This window comes from Hypanus sabinus (assembly GCF_030144855.1).
Source record: "Hypanus sabinus isolate sHypSab1 chromosome X2 unlocalized genomic scaffold, sHypSab1.hap1 SUPER_X2_unloc_8, whole genome shotgun sequence".
Lineage (NCBI taxonomy): Eukaryota > Metazoa > Chordata > Chondrichthyes > Myliobatiformes > Dasyatidae > Hypanus > Hypanus sabinus.
This window is the reverse complement of record NW_026779008.1, coordinates 376136-390843: the sequence shown is the minus strand read 5'-3', so window position 1 is coordinate 390843 and position 14708 is coordinate 376136. Positions and strand designations below refer to the sequence as shown.

General features: G+C 42.9%; 1 protein-coding gene across 1 annotated transcript in view; it reads right to left on the bottom strand.

Annotated features, from left to right (window-relative positions):
* LOC132385988 (zinc finger protein 420-like) overlaps window positions 1-13402 on the bottom strand; it is a 39819-nt gene extending 26417 nt beyond the window's left edge. Inside the window, exon 1 of the transcript XR_009509376.1 lies at window positions 13085-13402. The gene's annotated coding sequence lies outside the window, so the exon portion shown is untranslated. The remainder of the gene's footprint in view (window positions 1-13084) is intronic.
* Window positions 13403-14708: the final 1306 nt, after the last annotated feature.

Sequence of the window (14708 nt, the reverse complement as noted above, 5' to 3'; positions counted from 1 at the left end):
AACATAAAAAATTAAAGGGACTTCTGAATCCTCGTGTAGGATTCCCTGAAGGATAATTTGCAGGTTGAGTCGATGTTGAGGAAGTTCTCTGTGATGTTGACATTCACTTCGAGAGGAAAAGCAAGGATGCATTGGTGAGGCTTTACTAAGAGGCCTCACTTGGAGCATTGTGAGCAGTTTCCGGCCCCATGTCTAAGAAAAGATGTGCTGACCTCGGAAGGGGCATAAAGAAGCCACAGGAATTTGAACAGGGCCCCACTAAGTCTGTTGACGGGACATTAACCGTCTGGACTTCAACGTCCTCTCTCCAATTCCAGCCTCACTCCGTCTGAACGTTGGACTCTCCACCCCCACTTCACTGATCCTAAACTCACCATCAAACCTGCAGATAGCGGAGATGCTGTAGTAGTCTGTCGGACTGACCCCTACCTTGCAGAGGCCCATCGCCAACTCTCAGACACCTCCACTTACTTACCCCTCGAACAGGACCCCAGTAAGGAACACCAGGACATTGTCTCCCACACCATCACCAACCATCTTGACTCTGGGGATCTCCCAGCACCCACCACCAACCTCATACAGTAGCTGAGCCTGCTGGGCCTGAACACCTCCCTGTGCAACTGGATCCTAGATTTCCTGACTGGGAGACCTCAGTCAGTCCGAATCGGGAGGCAGCATCACCAACACCATCACTCTGAGCACGGGGTTCTGAGCACAGTGGACTGTGTGCTCAGTCCACTGCTGTTCAGTCTGCTGACCCACAACTGTGCTGCAACACACAGCTCGAACCACATCATCAAGTTCGCCGATGACACCACCGTGGTGGGTCTCATCAGCAAGAACAACGAGTCAGCTTACAGAGAGGAGGTGCAGCGGCTAACGGACTGGTGCAGAGCCAACAACCTGCCTCTGAATGTGAGCAAAGCGAAAGAGATGGTTGTTGTCTTCAGGAGGGCACGGAGCGACCACTCCCCGCTGAGTATCGATCTCAGAGGAGATCGTTAAGAGCACCAAATTTCTTGGTGTTCACCTGACGGAGAATCTCACCTGGACCCTCAACAGCAGTTCCATAGCAAAGAAAGCCCAGCAGCGTCTCTACTTTCTCCGGATGCTGAGGAAAGTCCATCTCACACCCCCCTCCCCCCAATCCTCATCATATTCTACAGAGGTTGTATTGAGAGCATCCCGAGCAGCTGCATCACTGCCTGGTTCGGCAATTGCACCATCTCGGATCGCAAGACCCGGCAGCGGATAGTGAGGTCAGCTGAGAAGATCATCGGGGTCTCTCTTCCTGTCATTACAGACATTTATACTACACGCTACATCCGCAAAGCAAACAGCATTATGAAGGACCCCATGCACCCCTCATACAAACTCTTCTCCTTCCTGCCGTCTGGGAAAAGGCTCCGAAGCATTTGGGCTCTCACGACCAGACGATGTAACAGTTTCTTCCCTCAAGCTATCAGACTCCTCAATAGCCAGAGCCTGGACTGACCCCTTGCCCTACTGTCCTGTTTATTATTTATTGTAATGCCTGCACTGTAAACAGTCCTGGGTAGGTAATGGTAAGGAGTGAAAGTGAGCTTTGTAGGCAAGAGAGTGGGGAGGGCGGAGGGACAGAAATGGATGGGTATGTAGTGGGAGGTGCCTCATCTCATCTTGCCTTGATGACGGATGCTGCTTTTCCTTTTGCTAAGGCAGACGTTGATGGACTTTCGATCGGTCAGGGCATGAAAGGATACGCGGCGAAGGCAGGAAATTGGGGCTGGGAGGAAAAATGGATTTACCATGACGAAGCGGCAGAGCAGTTTTGATGGGCCAAATGGCCTAATTCTGCTTCTGTCCCTCATGGTCTTATGGTCCAAGAGTAGCCTCTCATTCAATGAGAGCAAGAGCAAAGAACTGGTTATGGACATTGGAGGAGGAAACAGGAAGCCATGAGGCAATCCTCATCGGGGCTCAAAGGTGGAGACGTTCAGCAACTTTAAATTCCACAGTGTTAACATTTCAGAGGATCTGTCCCGAGCCCGGGACACAACTGCAATTACAAGAAAGCGGGAACTCTCTGTCCTCAGTAGTACGGCCCAGCACATCATAGTGGATATGGCCCAGCACATCACAGGTAAAACTCTGCTCACGACTGAGCACATCTCTGTGGAGTGCTGTCGCAGGAAATCAGCATCCATCATCAAGGACCCCCACCACCCAGGCCATGCTCTCTTCTCAATGCTGCCATCAGGAAGAAGGTGCATGAGTCTCAGGAGCATCAACCCCAGGTTCAGGAACAGTTATTACACTCAACCAACAGGTCCTGCTTTCTTTTTACAATATTTTTATTCAGAAGAAAAAAAATTATATATATAAAAAGATATATATATATAAAAAGTCAACCACCTACCAACTACCAAAGAAAAAAGCTGATGGATGACAATGGATTAGAAAAAAAAACATATTCACTTAAGAAGAGAAGATAAAAATATACATCAAAGTCTGTGCACTGTTAAACTTTATAAATTGGAAACGTTATTTAGGAAAGGTCCCAAAATATCATAAAAAGATTGTTTCGAATTTAAGACTGAGCAGCGGATCTTTTCTAAATTTAAATACGACATAATATTACGTAGCCTTTGAAGATGTGTAGGACGGGTTGACTCCTTCCATTTAAGGAAGATTACTCTTCTTGCTAAAAGAGAGGTAAAAACTAAAACCTGTAGGTTAGGAGTATTTAAAGTTATGTCTTCATTTGCAATAATACCAAACAAGGAAGTAAGGGGATTTGGGTCAAATTGGATCCTAAAAAGTTGGGAGAAGGTATGAAATACTTCCCGCCAAATCTTTTCAATTGTAAGGCAAAACCAAAACATATGAATTAAAGAGGCATCAGCAGAGTTGCATTTATTAGAAAGTGGAGAAACATTCGGGTAAAAACTGGACAGCTTCTGTTTAGAAATGTAAGCTCTATGAACCACTTTAAATTGTAGAAGAGAATGACGAGCATGTGTGTAGATGATTTATTAACCTGTTTAAAAATTTTATTCCATCTATCATCAGAAATCTGACAATTTAGGTCATCCTCCCAAGCGTTTTTTTTATTTTATCTAAAAAGTCTTGTCTAGAATCAATCAACAAGTTATAGATACTGGTAATAGAACCATTAACAAAAGGTGTTAAATTTAAAAGACCTTCCAGTAAATTTTTATCTGGACCTATAGGATAAGTAGCTAATTGGAAACGTAGAAAATCTCTAATTTGAAGGTATCTGGAAAAATGTGATTTTGGGAGTGCAAATTGATTTGACAATTGGTCAAATGATGCAAGAGATCCTGAGATAAACAAGTCCCAAAAACACTTAATACCTAGTTCATCCCAATCCTTAAAGACTTTGTCAGTCATGGAAGGGATTAAAAAAAATAATTAAGGAGATTGGGAGATGATAATGAAAAATTCGCTAAACCAAAAAAATTTCTAAATTGAGACCAGATCCCTAAACTTTGCTATTCCCACAATGAATGGACACAATCAACAGCTCTTCATCTCATGTTCTTGATGTTTATTTCTGGGTTATTTTTTGGTTTTATTTCTTTTGTATTTGAATTTTGTTGTCTTCTGCACATGGTTATTTTGTTTGTCCTGTTGGGGGCGATCTTTCATTCATTTTATAATGGTTCCCGAGTTTACTGAATTTACAACATAATCAAATCCCAGGATTATACATGGTGATGTGCCTATACTTTGATAATAAATTTACTTTGCGCAATTTAAATTGTACATTTCAATTTGTAAATAACTCTGAAACACAAGAGCGGGTTGTGAGCTCAGTCTGCTGGGTAAATGATTTTGTTCTGATCTGAATAGTCGGCCCAACACTGTGACCCGTCTTTCAAGGCACACCAATTACTGGAAATATTCCTGCATCGAACTGGAAAGCCTCAAGTACTCTGTCTCTCTGCTCAAGCATGCAAACACACGTAGACATACACACACACACACACACACGCGCGTTTCAGAACGTCAACAATTATACCAGTGCCCAAAAATACCTGGGTGACCTGCCTCAACAACCATCGCCCAGTGACGCTCACTACTGTGATGAAGTGCTTTGAGGGGTTGGTCATGGTCAATCAACTCCTGTCTGTGTGCAGGGATCCACTGCAATTTGCCAATCGCTACAATCGGTCAACAATTCTCACAATCAGCATCAGATCACCCGGACAATAGCAATACACAAGATAGGCTGATGATTACAGCTCAGCATTCAACACAGTCAGACCCTCAATTGTAATCAATAAGCTCCAAAACTTGGGCCTCTGTACCTCCTTCTGCCACTGGATCCTCACCAGGAGGACTTTGTGGAGTTTGTGGAGTGTCTAAGGGATGTATTTTTGGAACAGCTTGTGCTTGAGCCAAGAAGGAACGAGGCTATTTTGGACTTGGTGATGTGTAATGAACAGGAATTGATAAGTGATCTTGAAGTAAAGGAGACATTAGGAAGTAGTGATCATAACATGATAAGTTTTTATCTACAATTTGAGAGGGATAAGGGCAGATCAGAGGTGTCAGTGTTGCAAGTAAATAAAGGAGACTACGGAGCCATGAGGGAAGAGCTGGCCAAAGTTAAATGGGCGGATGCCCTGGCAGGAAAGACAGTGGATCAGCAGTGGCAGATATTCTTGGGGATAATACAAAAGATGCAAAAGCAGTTCATTCCAAAGAGAAGGAAGGATTCAAAGAGGTGCAAGGGGCCACAGTGGTTGAGAAAGGAAGTCAGAGATTGTATAGCATTAAAGAAAAAGAAGTATGACAGGGCTAAATGAGTGGGAATACAGATGATTGGGAAAGTTTTAAGGAACAGCAGATCTTAAATAAAAAAGCAATACGGAGAGAAAAGATCAGGTATGAGCTCAGTCTAGCCAGGAATATAAAAGGGGATAGCAAAAGCTTTTTTAGCTATGTAAAGAGAAAGAAGATAGTTAAGAGCAATGTTGGCCCATTGAAGAATGAATTGGGAGAAATTGTTATGGGAAACAGGGAAATGGCAACAGAATTTAATGCGTACTTTAGATCTGTCTTCATCAGGGAGGACACAAGCAATCTCCCAGATGTACGGATGGGCCAGGGTCATAAGTTATCAGAGGAATTGAGATAGATTGACATTAGGAAAGAAACTGTGATGAGTAGACTGGTAGGACTGAAGGCTAATAAATCCCCTGGTCCAGATGGTCTGCATCCGAGGGCTCTAAAAGAGGTGGCTCAGGAAATTGCAGATGCATTGGTAATCATTTTCCAATGTTCCTTAGATTCAGGATCAGTTCCTGAAGATTGGAGAATGTTAATGTTATCCAACTTTTCAAGAAGGTAGGTAAGGAGAAAACGGAGAACTATCGCCCTGTTAGCCTAACGTCAGTCGTGGGGAAGATGCTTGAGTCCATTATTAAGGACAAAATAGTGGCACATCTTGATGGCAGTAATAGGATTAGGCCGAGCCAGCATGGATTTACCAAGGGCAAATCATGCTTGACTAATCTGTTGGAGTTTTTTGAGGGTGTAACAGGGATGTTAGATGAGGGTAAGCCAGTGGATGTTGTGTACCTAGATTTTCAGAAGGCATTCGATAAGGTGCCACATAGGAGATTGGTGAGTAAAATCAGAGCTCATGGCATTGGGGGCAGGGTTTCAACATGGATAGAAAACTGGTTGGCAGATAGAAAGCAAAGGGTAGCAGTGAATGGGTGTTTCTCGGACTGACTGGAGGTGACTAGTGGGGTACCACAGGGCTCTGTATTGGGACCACAGCTCTTTATGATTTATGTCAACGATTTAGATGAGAGCATTGAAAACTATATCAGCAAGTTTGCGTGGCAGTGTGACAGGAGAAGAGGACGTTAGGAGAATACAGGGAGACTTGGATAGGCTGGGTGAGTGGGCAGATACTTGGCAGATGTCATTCAATGTGAATAAATGTGAAGTTATCCACTTCGGAAGCAGGAACAAGAGGGCAGAGTATTGTCTGAACGGTGTCGAGTTAGGTAAGGGAGAAATGCAAAGAGACCTAGGAGTCCTAGTTCATCAGTCAATGAAGGTGAATGAGCAAGTGCAACAGGCAGTGAAGAGGGCAAATGGAATGTTGGCCTTTATTACAAGGGGAATTGAGTACAAGAGCAAGGATGTCCTTTTGCATTTGTACAGGGCCCTGGTGAGACCACACCTGGAATATTGTGTACAGTTTTGGTCTCCAAGTTTAAGGAAGGACATTCTGGCAATTGAGGAAGTGCAGCGTTGATTCACTAGGTTGATTCCTGGGATGGCAGGGCTGTCTTACGCAGAGAGATTGGAGAGATCGGGCTTGTACACGCTGGAATTGAGGAGATTGAGAGGGGATCTGATTGAAACATTTAAGATAATTAAAGGATTTGATAGGATTGAGGCAGGAAATATGTTCCAGATGTTGGGAGAATCCAGTACCAGAGGGCATGGATTGAGAATAAGAGGTCAGTTATTTAAAACAGAGTTGAGGAAGAGCTTCTTCTCCCAGAGAGTTGTGGAGGTGTGGAATGCACTGCCTCGGAAGACGGTGGAGGCCAATTCTCTGGATGCTTTCAAGAAGGAGCTAGATAGATATCTGATGGATAGGGGAATCAAGGGATATGGGGACAAGGCAGGGACTGGGTATTGATAGTGAATGATCAGCCATGATCTCAGAATGGCGGTGCAGACTCGAGGGGCCGAATGGTCTACTTCTGCACCTATTGTCTATTGTCTATTGAGACCCCAGACTGTGTGAATCAGAAATAACATCTCCTCCTTGCTGACAATCAACACGGGCACACCTCAACGATGCGTGCTCAGCCCACTGCTCTACTCTCTCTGCACTCACGTCTGTGTGTCTAGGCTCATCTATAAACTTGCTGATGACACAACTATTGTTGCTGGAATTTCAGACGGTGACGAGGAGGAGTACAGGAGTGAGATAGATCAGCAAGTTGAGTGGTGTCACAGCAACAACCTTGCACTCAGCATCATGAAGACAAAGGAATTGATTGTGGATCCAGGAAGGGGAAGTTGAGGGAACACACACCAGTCCTCATCGAGGGATCAGAAGTGAAAAGGGTGAGCAGTTTCCATTTCCTGCCTGTCAACATCTCTGAGGAACTATCCTGGGCCCAACATATTGATGCAGTTACAATGAAGGCACAATATCGGCTATATTTCATTCGGAGACTGAGGGGAATCGGTCTGTCACTAAAGACACTTGCACATTTCTACAGATGTACTGTGGAGAGCATTCTAACTGGTTGCATCACTGCTTGGTGTGGAGAAGCCACTGCACAGGATCGGAAAATGCTGCAGAAAGTTGTAAACTTAGCCAGCTCCTTCATGGGCACTGGACTCCACAGCATCCAGGACACATTCAAAAGATGATGCCACAAAAAGGTGACATCCATCATTAAGGACCCCAATCACCCAGGACATGACCTCTTTTCATTTCTACTATCAAGGAGTATGTACAGGACCCTGAAGACACACTCCCCGGTTGAGGAACAGCTTCTTCCCCACTGTCAGATTTCTGAATGGACAATGAGCCGATAAACACTTCCTCAGGATTTTCCCTCGCTTTTTGCACTACACTTTAAATATAATTTTATACATACTTATTGTAATCCGTAGGTTTTACTATTAAATAATGCAATCTGCTGCTGACAAATTTCACCACATACGCCGCTGATATTAAACCTGATCCTGATACACAAACACACACGGCTGGGCTCAGACATACAACGCTCCCACATTCCTCCATTTGTGACACCCTGTTTGCTCCGTGGCCCCCGGTATGAAGCTCAAACTGTTGCAACACCTGCCCTTTAAATTCATGGCTGAGGCTGTGTTCTGTCTGCTCACTGTTTGAGTTTGATATTAAATGAAGAACATTGAATGGGAAGGAAGGTTGAATAGAAGAATAAAGATCTCCTCTGAAGGTATATGGGGTCCTGGTGAGAGCGTACATGGAACACTGTGCTCAGGTCTGGTCTCCCTCCCGGAGTCAGCCTGTGGGATGAAGGGAATGAAGAGATTTCCCAGATTGATTTAGGAGGTGAGGTAGTGTCCTCGGAGAGATTATACTGACCGGGTCTCTCTCAATATTGGAGAAATAAAAGGCCGTCTGACTGAGACAGACACAGTCTCGCAGTGTATTGACAGGGTAGAGGCAGGAATGATGTTTCCTTTGGCTGTGCTGAGGAACCGGTGTCACAGAATCTGAGCGCTGGTTCCACACCTTATGGGAAACTTCATTCCAGCTCTTCCGCTGTAAATATCCTGTGAGATTCTATTTCTCTAATTCTGAGACAGGAATGTGATCTGTCTCAGTCAAACCACCTCCAATTTCACTCATTTTGATACAGTCCCAGTACGATGATTTGTTGTGGGAGCCTCTCTATGACCAGTGAGTGCAGTTATCCTGTGTTGTTCCACAGCCCGATGGTTGAGGTGTAGTAACCGTTCCTGACCCTGGTGGGGCGAGTCCTGAGGGTCTTGTACCTTCTACCTGATTGCAGCAGTAAGAAAAGAGCCTGACTGTGTGGTGAGCCAGATCACAGCTGCCTGTATCACCGTCCCCTCTGGCCTGCCCTATCCGGGACCTAAGGGATTGTGGAGAGTAAATGTGGTACTCTGTCGAGTATCACTGTGATCTGTCCCCTCTGGCCTGTCCTATCCAGGACCAAAGCGATTGTGGAGAGTAAATGTGGTACTCTGTCGAGTATCACTGTCATCCAGGCTCTCTTCCTGCCGCTTATTATTCTTGTCTGTGAATGCAGTGCGACAATCTCTGGCCCAATGTCCCCTCTTTCTACAAACCCCGTTTCTGTCCTTAGCCAAGTGTCCTCTTCATCTGCACTGTCCGCACGATCCTGACACCCGTTCTGGGTTCTTCGCCAGTACCCGAACTCCATCTCCTCACTACCAGTTCCCTGTGCACACTCTCGCTTTTCCACAGTCCCTTTAAAGAGTCAACTGCGCTCCCTATTCATCAGAATTTATGTCACCCGGGGCCAGGTCTGACACAGCTTCGGCCTGAGACAGTTTAGAAAAGTCTGCACTGCCAGCTGGACATACTGATCTGTCCAGGGGTTTGCCGGCATTGGACTCTCACGTATCCTTAAAACGAGCTATAAAGTACGCAAGGGATTCTCCTTTTTTCTGCATCTATCGGATAAATTCTCAAAATCCGCATGCAGTCGGGCTGTCATTCAAATGGGTTCCCTTACCTCAGTGACCCACCGTGCCAGGGCTTGTATTACATCAGACCCTCTGGTGGCTCCCGGTCACCTTCAGGCATCTGCCTGGGAAAGGGGAACCCACTCCCTGTCTGTGTCAAAAAGGTTCCATATATACCCCTGAGGAGTGGCACGAGTCCCTGGGTAGGGTCTAGAAAGGGGAACCCACTCCCTGTCCCTGCCTGAGAGGTTCCACATATAACCCTGAGGAGTGGCACAAGTCCCCGGGCAGGGTCTAGAAAGGGGAACCCAGTCCCTGTCCCTGTCCGAGAGGTTCAAAATATAACCCTGAGGAGAGGCACGTCCCCGGGCAGGGTCTGGAAAAGGGAACCCACTCCCTTTTTCAATGAATTCAGTTAAAGCCACTGGTCCAGACTGTTATACTGCTGAATTTTTAAAATCCTTTTCTTCTACATTCACTCCTTGGCTTTGTAAAATTTTTAAAGATGCGTTAACTGTAAGTAAATAACCACAATCTTTTTATGATGCCTCCATTTCACCAATTCTTAAAAAAAGTTGAAGACCCCACTGAATGTGCATCCTTTTTCTTTCTTTTTCAATCTTTTTATTGATTTTCACATATACACAAAAAAACATAACATAATAATGAGTAAATTATGAATACAATAAACTTGAAATCACATTGATAATAAGATAACAATATCCTATTAAACATCAACAGAAGAAAATACCTTAATCAATCAAGTCCATATGATTATATATGGAAAAAAATCAAAAATAACGATTAAAAAAGAGAAAAAAAAATTTGAAAATATGTGAAAAAAAAGTATATATTAAGAAAAATAAAACTCTAAACTAAACTAACATGGGCAATAATAACAGTTTATAAGTATATGATAGTGTCAACAAACTCCGGAACTCCATACCAGAACGTGAATAAGCAGAAAGAAGGTCTGGAAAGGGCCAAATTAATTCATATGAAAATGTCGAATAAACGGTCTCCAAGTTTCTTCAAATTTAATTGATGAGTCAAAAATAGTGCTTCTAATTTTTTCCAGGCTCAGATAAGAAATAGTTTGAGAAAGCCATTGAAACGTGGTAGGAGGATTTACTTCTTTCCAATTTTGTAATATAGACCTTCTGGCCATTAATGTTACAAAAGCAATCATTCGTCTGATTGAAGGGGAAAACTGATTACCCTCTTCATTTGGTATGCCAAAAATTGCAGTAATAAAATGAGGTTGTAAATCTATATTCCAAATTGAGGAAATAGTAGTAAATATGTCCTTCCAGTAATTATGTAAAGTGGGAGAATGTGCATCCTATCGGCCAATATCCTTGCTGAATGCGGATTCTACGATTTTTTCCAAAATTGTGGCCACTACATGAGAAAATGTATTACCTCAAATTATCTCTGAAGATCAGACCGGATTTATTAAAACCTGTTATTCATCTTTTAACATTAGAAAATAAATTAATATAATTTATACTTCTTCATCTAAAATACCAGAATGTCATTTCCGTAGAAGCTGAAAAAGCGTTCGATAGAGTTGAATGATTATATTTATTTAATACGTTGCAGAATTTTAATTTCAGCTTGAAATTTATATCATTGATTATATTAATGTATTATAAACCTTTGGCTTCGGTTCTTACCAATAATCAAAGATCTTTTTATCAGTTGTCCCCTGGTACGAGGCAAGGCTGCCCTTTAAGTCCTCTATTATTTGGCATTGCTTTGGAAACTTTAGCCGTTGCCATTTATGAATCACCTAATATTTTTGGTATTACCCGTGGGTAAGATACATAAGTTATTATTATATGCTGATGATTTGCTACTATACATATCTGACCCTGAGAGATCTATTCCTGCTATTTCATCCTTGCTTGCTCAGTTTAGTAGCTTTTCTGGCTACAAACTGAATTTTAATAAGAGTGAATTATTTTCATTAAATATGCTAGTTCCAATTTATAAACACTTACCATTTAAAGTTGTCACGGATCATTTTACTTATTTGGGTATTAAAATTACCAAGAAACATAAGGGTTTATTTAAAGTTATTTTTTTACCTTTAATTGACCAAATCAAGCAACTTGTTACCAGGTGGTCCCCATTATCTCTGTCATTGGTTGGTCGAATTAATACTAACAAGATGATAGTATTACCCAATTTTTTATATTTAATCCATGCATTACCAATTTTTGTTCCTAAAACTTTTTTTTGATATTATTGATTGCAAAATATCTTAATACATGTGGCAGAATAAAAATCCTACATTAAGTAAGAAATATTTACAGAAGACTAAGTAGGAAGGTGGTTTGGCTTTGCCAAACCTAAGATTTTACTACTGGGCAGTTAACATCCGATAGTTAATATTTTGGACACGAGAATTGGTCGTAGTACCTTGCCCACAATGGGTAAATTTGGAGTGTAAATCTGTACAAGGCTTCTCATTGTTTTCTATTTTAGGATTTTTGCCTCCTTTTGCTTTATCTAAACAAAATAAACAAATAACTAATCTACATACATTAAGAATATGGTTTCAATTTCGTAAATTCTTCGGCTTGAATAAGTTTATCTTATCAAGCCCTCTGATATCTAACTTTTTTTTCCAGCCCTCTTTTATGGACCCAGCCTTTGTGTTATGGAAAACAAAAGGTATAACATGTTTTCGTGATCTATTTTTGGATAACAGTTTTATGTCCTTTGAACAGCTATCCAGCCTAAAACACTTTTTTTTTAGATACTTGCAAGTTAGAAATTTCTTGAATGTTAGTCTTTTCTGAAATTATGTCCAATGGACATTACAGAAAAAAATCTGGCTCTGAATCCTTGCCAGAAGGGTTTAGTAGCCATCATTTATAATACGATCATGAAAATACAGCCAGGACTATGAGAAAAAAATTAAGAAGGAATGGGAAAAAGAACTTCATTTTCTTATACCCACAGGGCAGTGGGAGAACATTTTACAATTAATCAATTTTTCTTCTATTTGTGCTAAACATGCCTAATACCATTTAAGGATGTTCATAGGGCTCACATGTCCAAGGATAAACTCGCTTGATTTTATTCTTATGTTAATCCAACCAGTGACAGATGTCATTCTGAAGTTGCTTCATTGACCCACATGTTCTAGTCTTGCCCGTTTGGAAAATTATTGGAAAGATGTTTTTGGTATTATTTCAACAGTTCTGAATATCAAATTGCAACCGCATCCTATTTCTGCAACTTTCAGTTCACCAATGGTGGATAATAGTCATTTATTCCCCCCTCAGCCCGGCGGATGATTGCATTTGTTACATTAATGGCTAGATGATCTATCCTATTTAACTGGAAAGAAATTAATCCTCCAACTATATTTCAGTGGTTTTCTCAAACTATTTCTTGTTTGAGTTTAGAAAAAAATTCGAAGTGTTGTCTTTGACCCTTCAGTTAATTTTCAAGAAATTTGGAGACCATTTATTCAACATTTTCATATGAGCTAAATTTACTTTTCCAAAACTTTACTTTTAATATCCTTAATTATTTGGTTGGAGGTGCGGAGTTATTGACGTTACTGTGTATAATTGATATAATGCAATGGCCCATGTCGGTTAGGATTTGTTTCATTTATTTTCTCCATTTTTTGTAACACCTATGAGTTTGGGAGGTTATTATCATCTATTTGTATTTATACCTTAACCTATTAATTATGTACTCTCAAGCTCTTTGTATTCGTGTTTCATTTATGTTTGTTTAAACTCAATAAAAAGATTTAAAAAGGACTACTCTGAGGAAAGGGTGGAATAGGCGCAACGGGCCGAATGGCCAGACATGCTCCTGTTCGTAATTTTCTAAAGCACGTGTTTACCTTTGCGCCTTGTTCTCCCTTGGTTTTCAGCCGTTCGGATTGCACAGGGGAGCGGTGAGAGCTCCGGAGATCCACCGGCAGCCGCTGCGGGGCAGCTCCCGTCACCCAGCAGGAAGGGACGGGTCTGGGAGACAACTCCAGACAACAGGCCCCGATCCTCGACGGGGAAAGGCCGGGCGCCTCCGTGCAGCTGAAACATCTCACGGAATCTCCGCCGGTCGCTTCAGCTCTGCCTTCGAAAGGATTCACGACCCGCCGGTGGTGCAGCCGAAACCCGAGGCGCAACTCCCGGTCTCCGGCCCACTCGGTCCCGGTCCAAACAGCGTCCCGCCCACTGACACCACACAGCCAATCAGCGATCACCGCTGGGAGAGGGAGCTACTGGGAGCTGGAGATGTCAGTCACAGTTTGTTCCCAGAATTAAAGGAAAATCCCCGAAACTCAAATTTCAAAGTAAATTTTATCAGAGTCCAGATAAATCACTACGTTCCACCCGGAGAAGCATTTTCCTGCGGACATACTTAGAAAAAGTATAGAATAGTAACCATAACAGAAGCAGGCAGTGAAAGATCAGCCAGAGTGCTTAAGGTAACAAACTGTGCAAATACAGAGAAACAGCGATAAAATAACAAGAGCATGAAATAACCGCAGCGGCTGCTGATGGATCTCCAGAGCTCTCACCGCTCCCCTGTGCAATCCGACAGGCGGAAGGCCAAGGGAGAACAAGGCGCAAAGGTAAACTCGTGATTTAGGAAATAAGAAACAGTAGCAGGGGTTGCCTTTCGGCCCGTTGCGCCAGTTCGGCCTTTCACTCCGATAATGGCTGATCTTTGACCTCAGGGACACTTTCTTGCAATGTTCCCATCTTCGCTCCGCCCTTCAATATTCCTTGTGAATTTAGAAACCTTGTGGGGAAAAAAATCCAAAGATTCGCTGCACTCCTCATCTGCGACCTGTCAGACGACATCGGATTCTGAGTCTGTGACCTTATTCAACACCCAGTGAGGAAAAACGCCATTCCTGCCCCACCCTGTCAATACCCTGTGAGACTGTGTCTGTCTCACTCAGACCACCTCTTATTTCTCCAATTTTGAGACAGGCCCAGTCAATGTAATCTCTCTGAGGACACTACCGCACCCCCCAAATCAATCTTTGAAACCTTCTCTTCATCCCACAGGCTGACTCCAGGAGGGAGACCAGACCTGTGCACAGTGTTCCATGTACGCTCTCACCAGGACCCCATATACCTTCAGAGGAGATCTTTATTCTTCTATTCAAACCTTCCTTCCCATTCAATGCTCTTCATTTAATATCAAACTCAAACAGTGAACAGACACAACACAGCCTCAGCCATGAATTTAAAGGGCAGGTGTTGCAACAGTTTGAGCTTCATACCGGGGGCCACGGAGCAAGCAGGGTGTCATAAAGGGAGTGTGGGAGTGTTGTATGTCTGAGCCCAGCTGTGTGTGTTTGTGTGTGACAGAAGGCCCACTGATCCTCGGGCTGTTCCCAGGATGCTCTGGAAAATAGACAGCGAATGCTGCTGGAAGATCATCAACTCGGGGAAAGACGCCCGAAACTTGTTGGCCTGCCATCACATCGAGATGTCTGGAGAGCAGGGGTT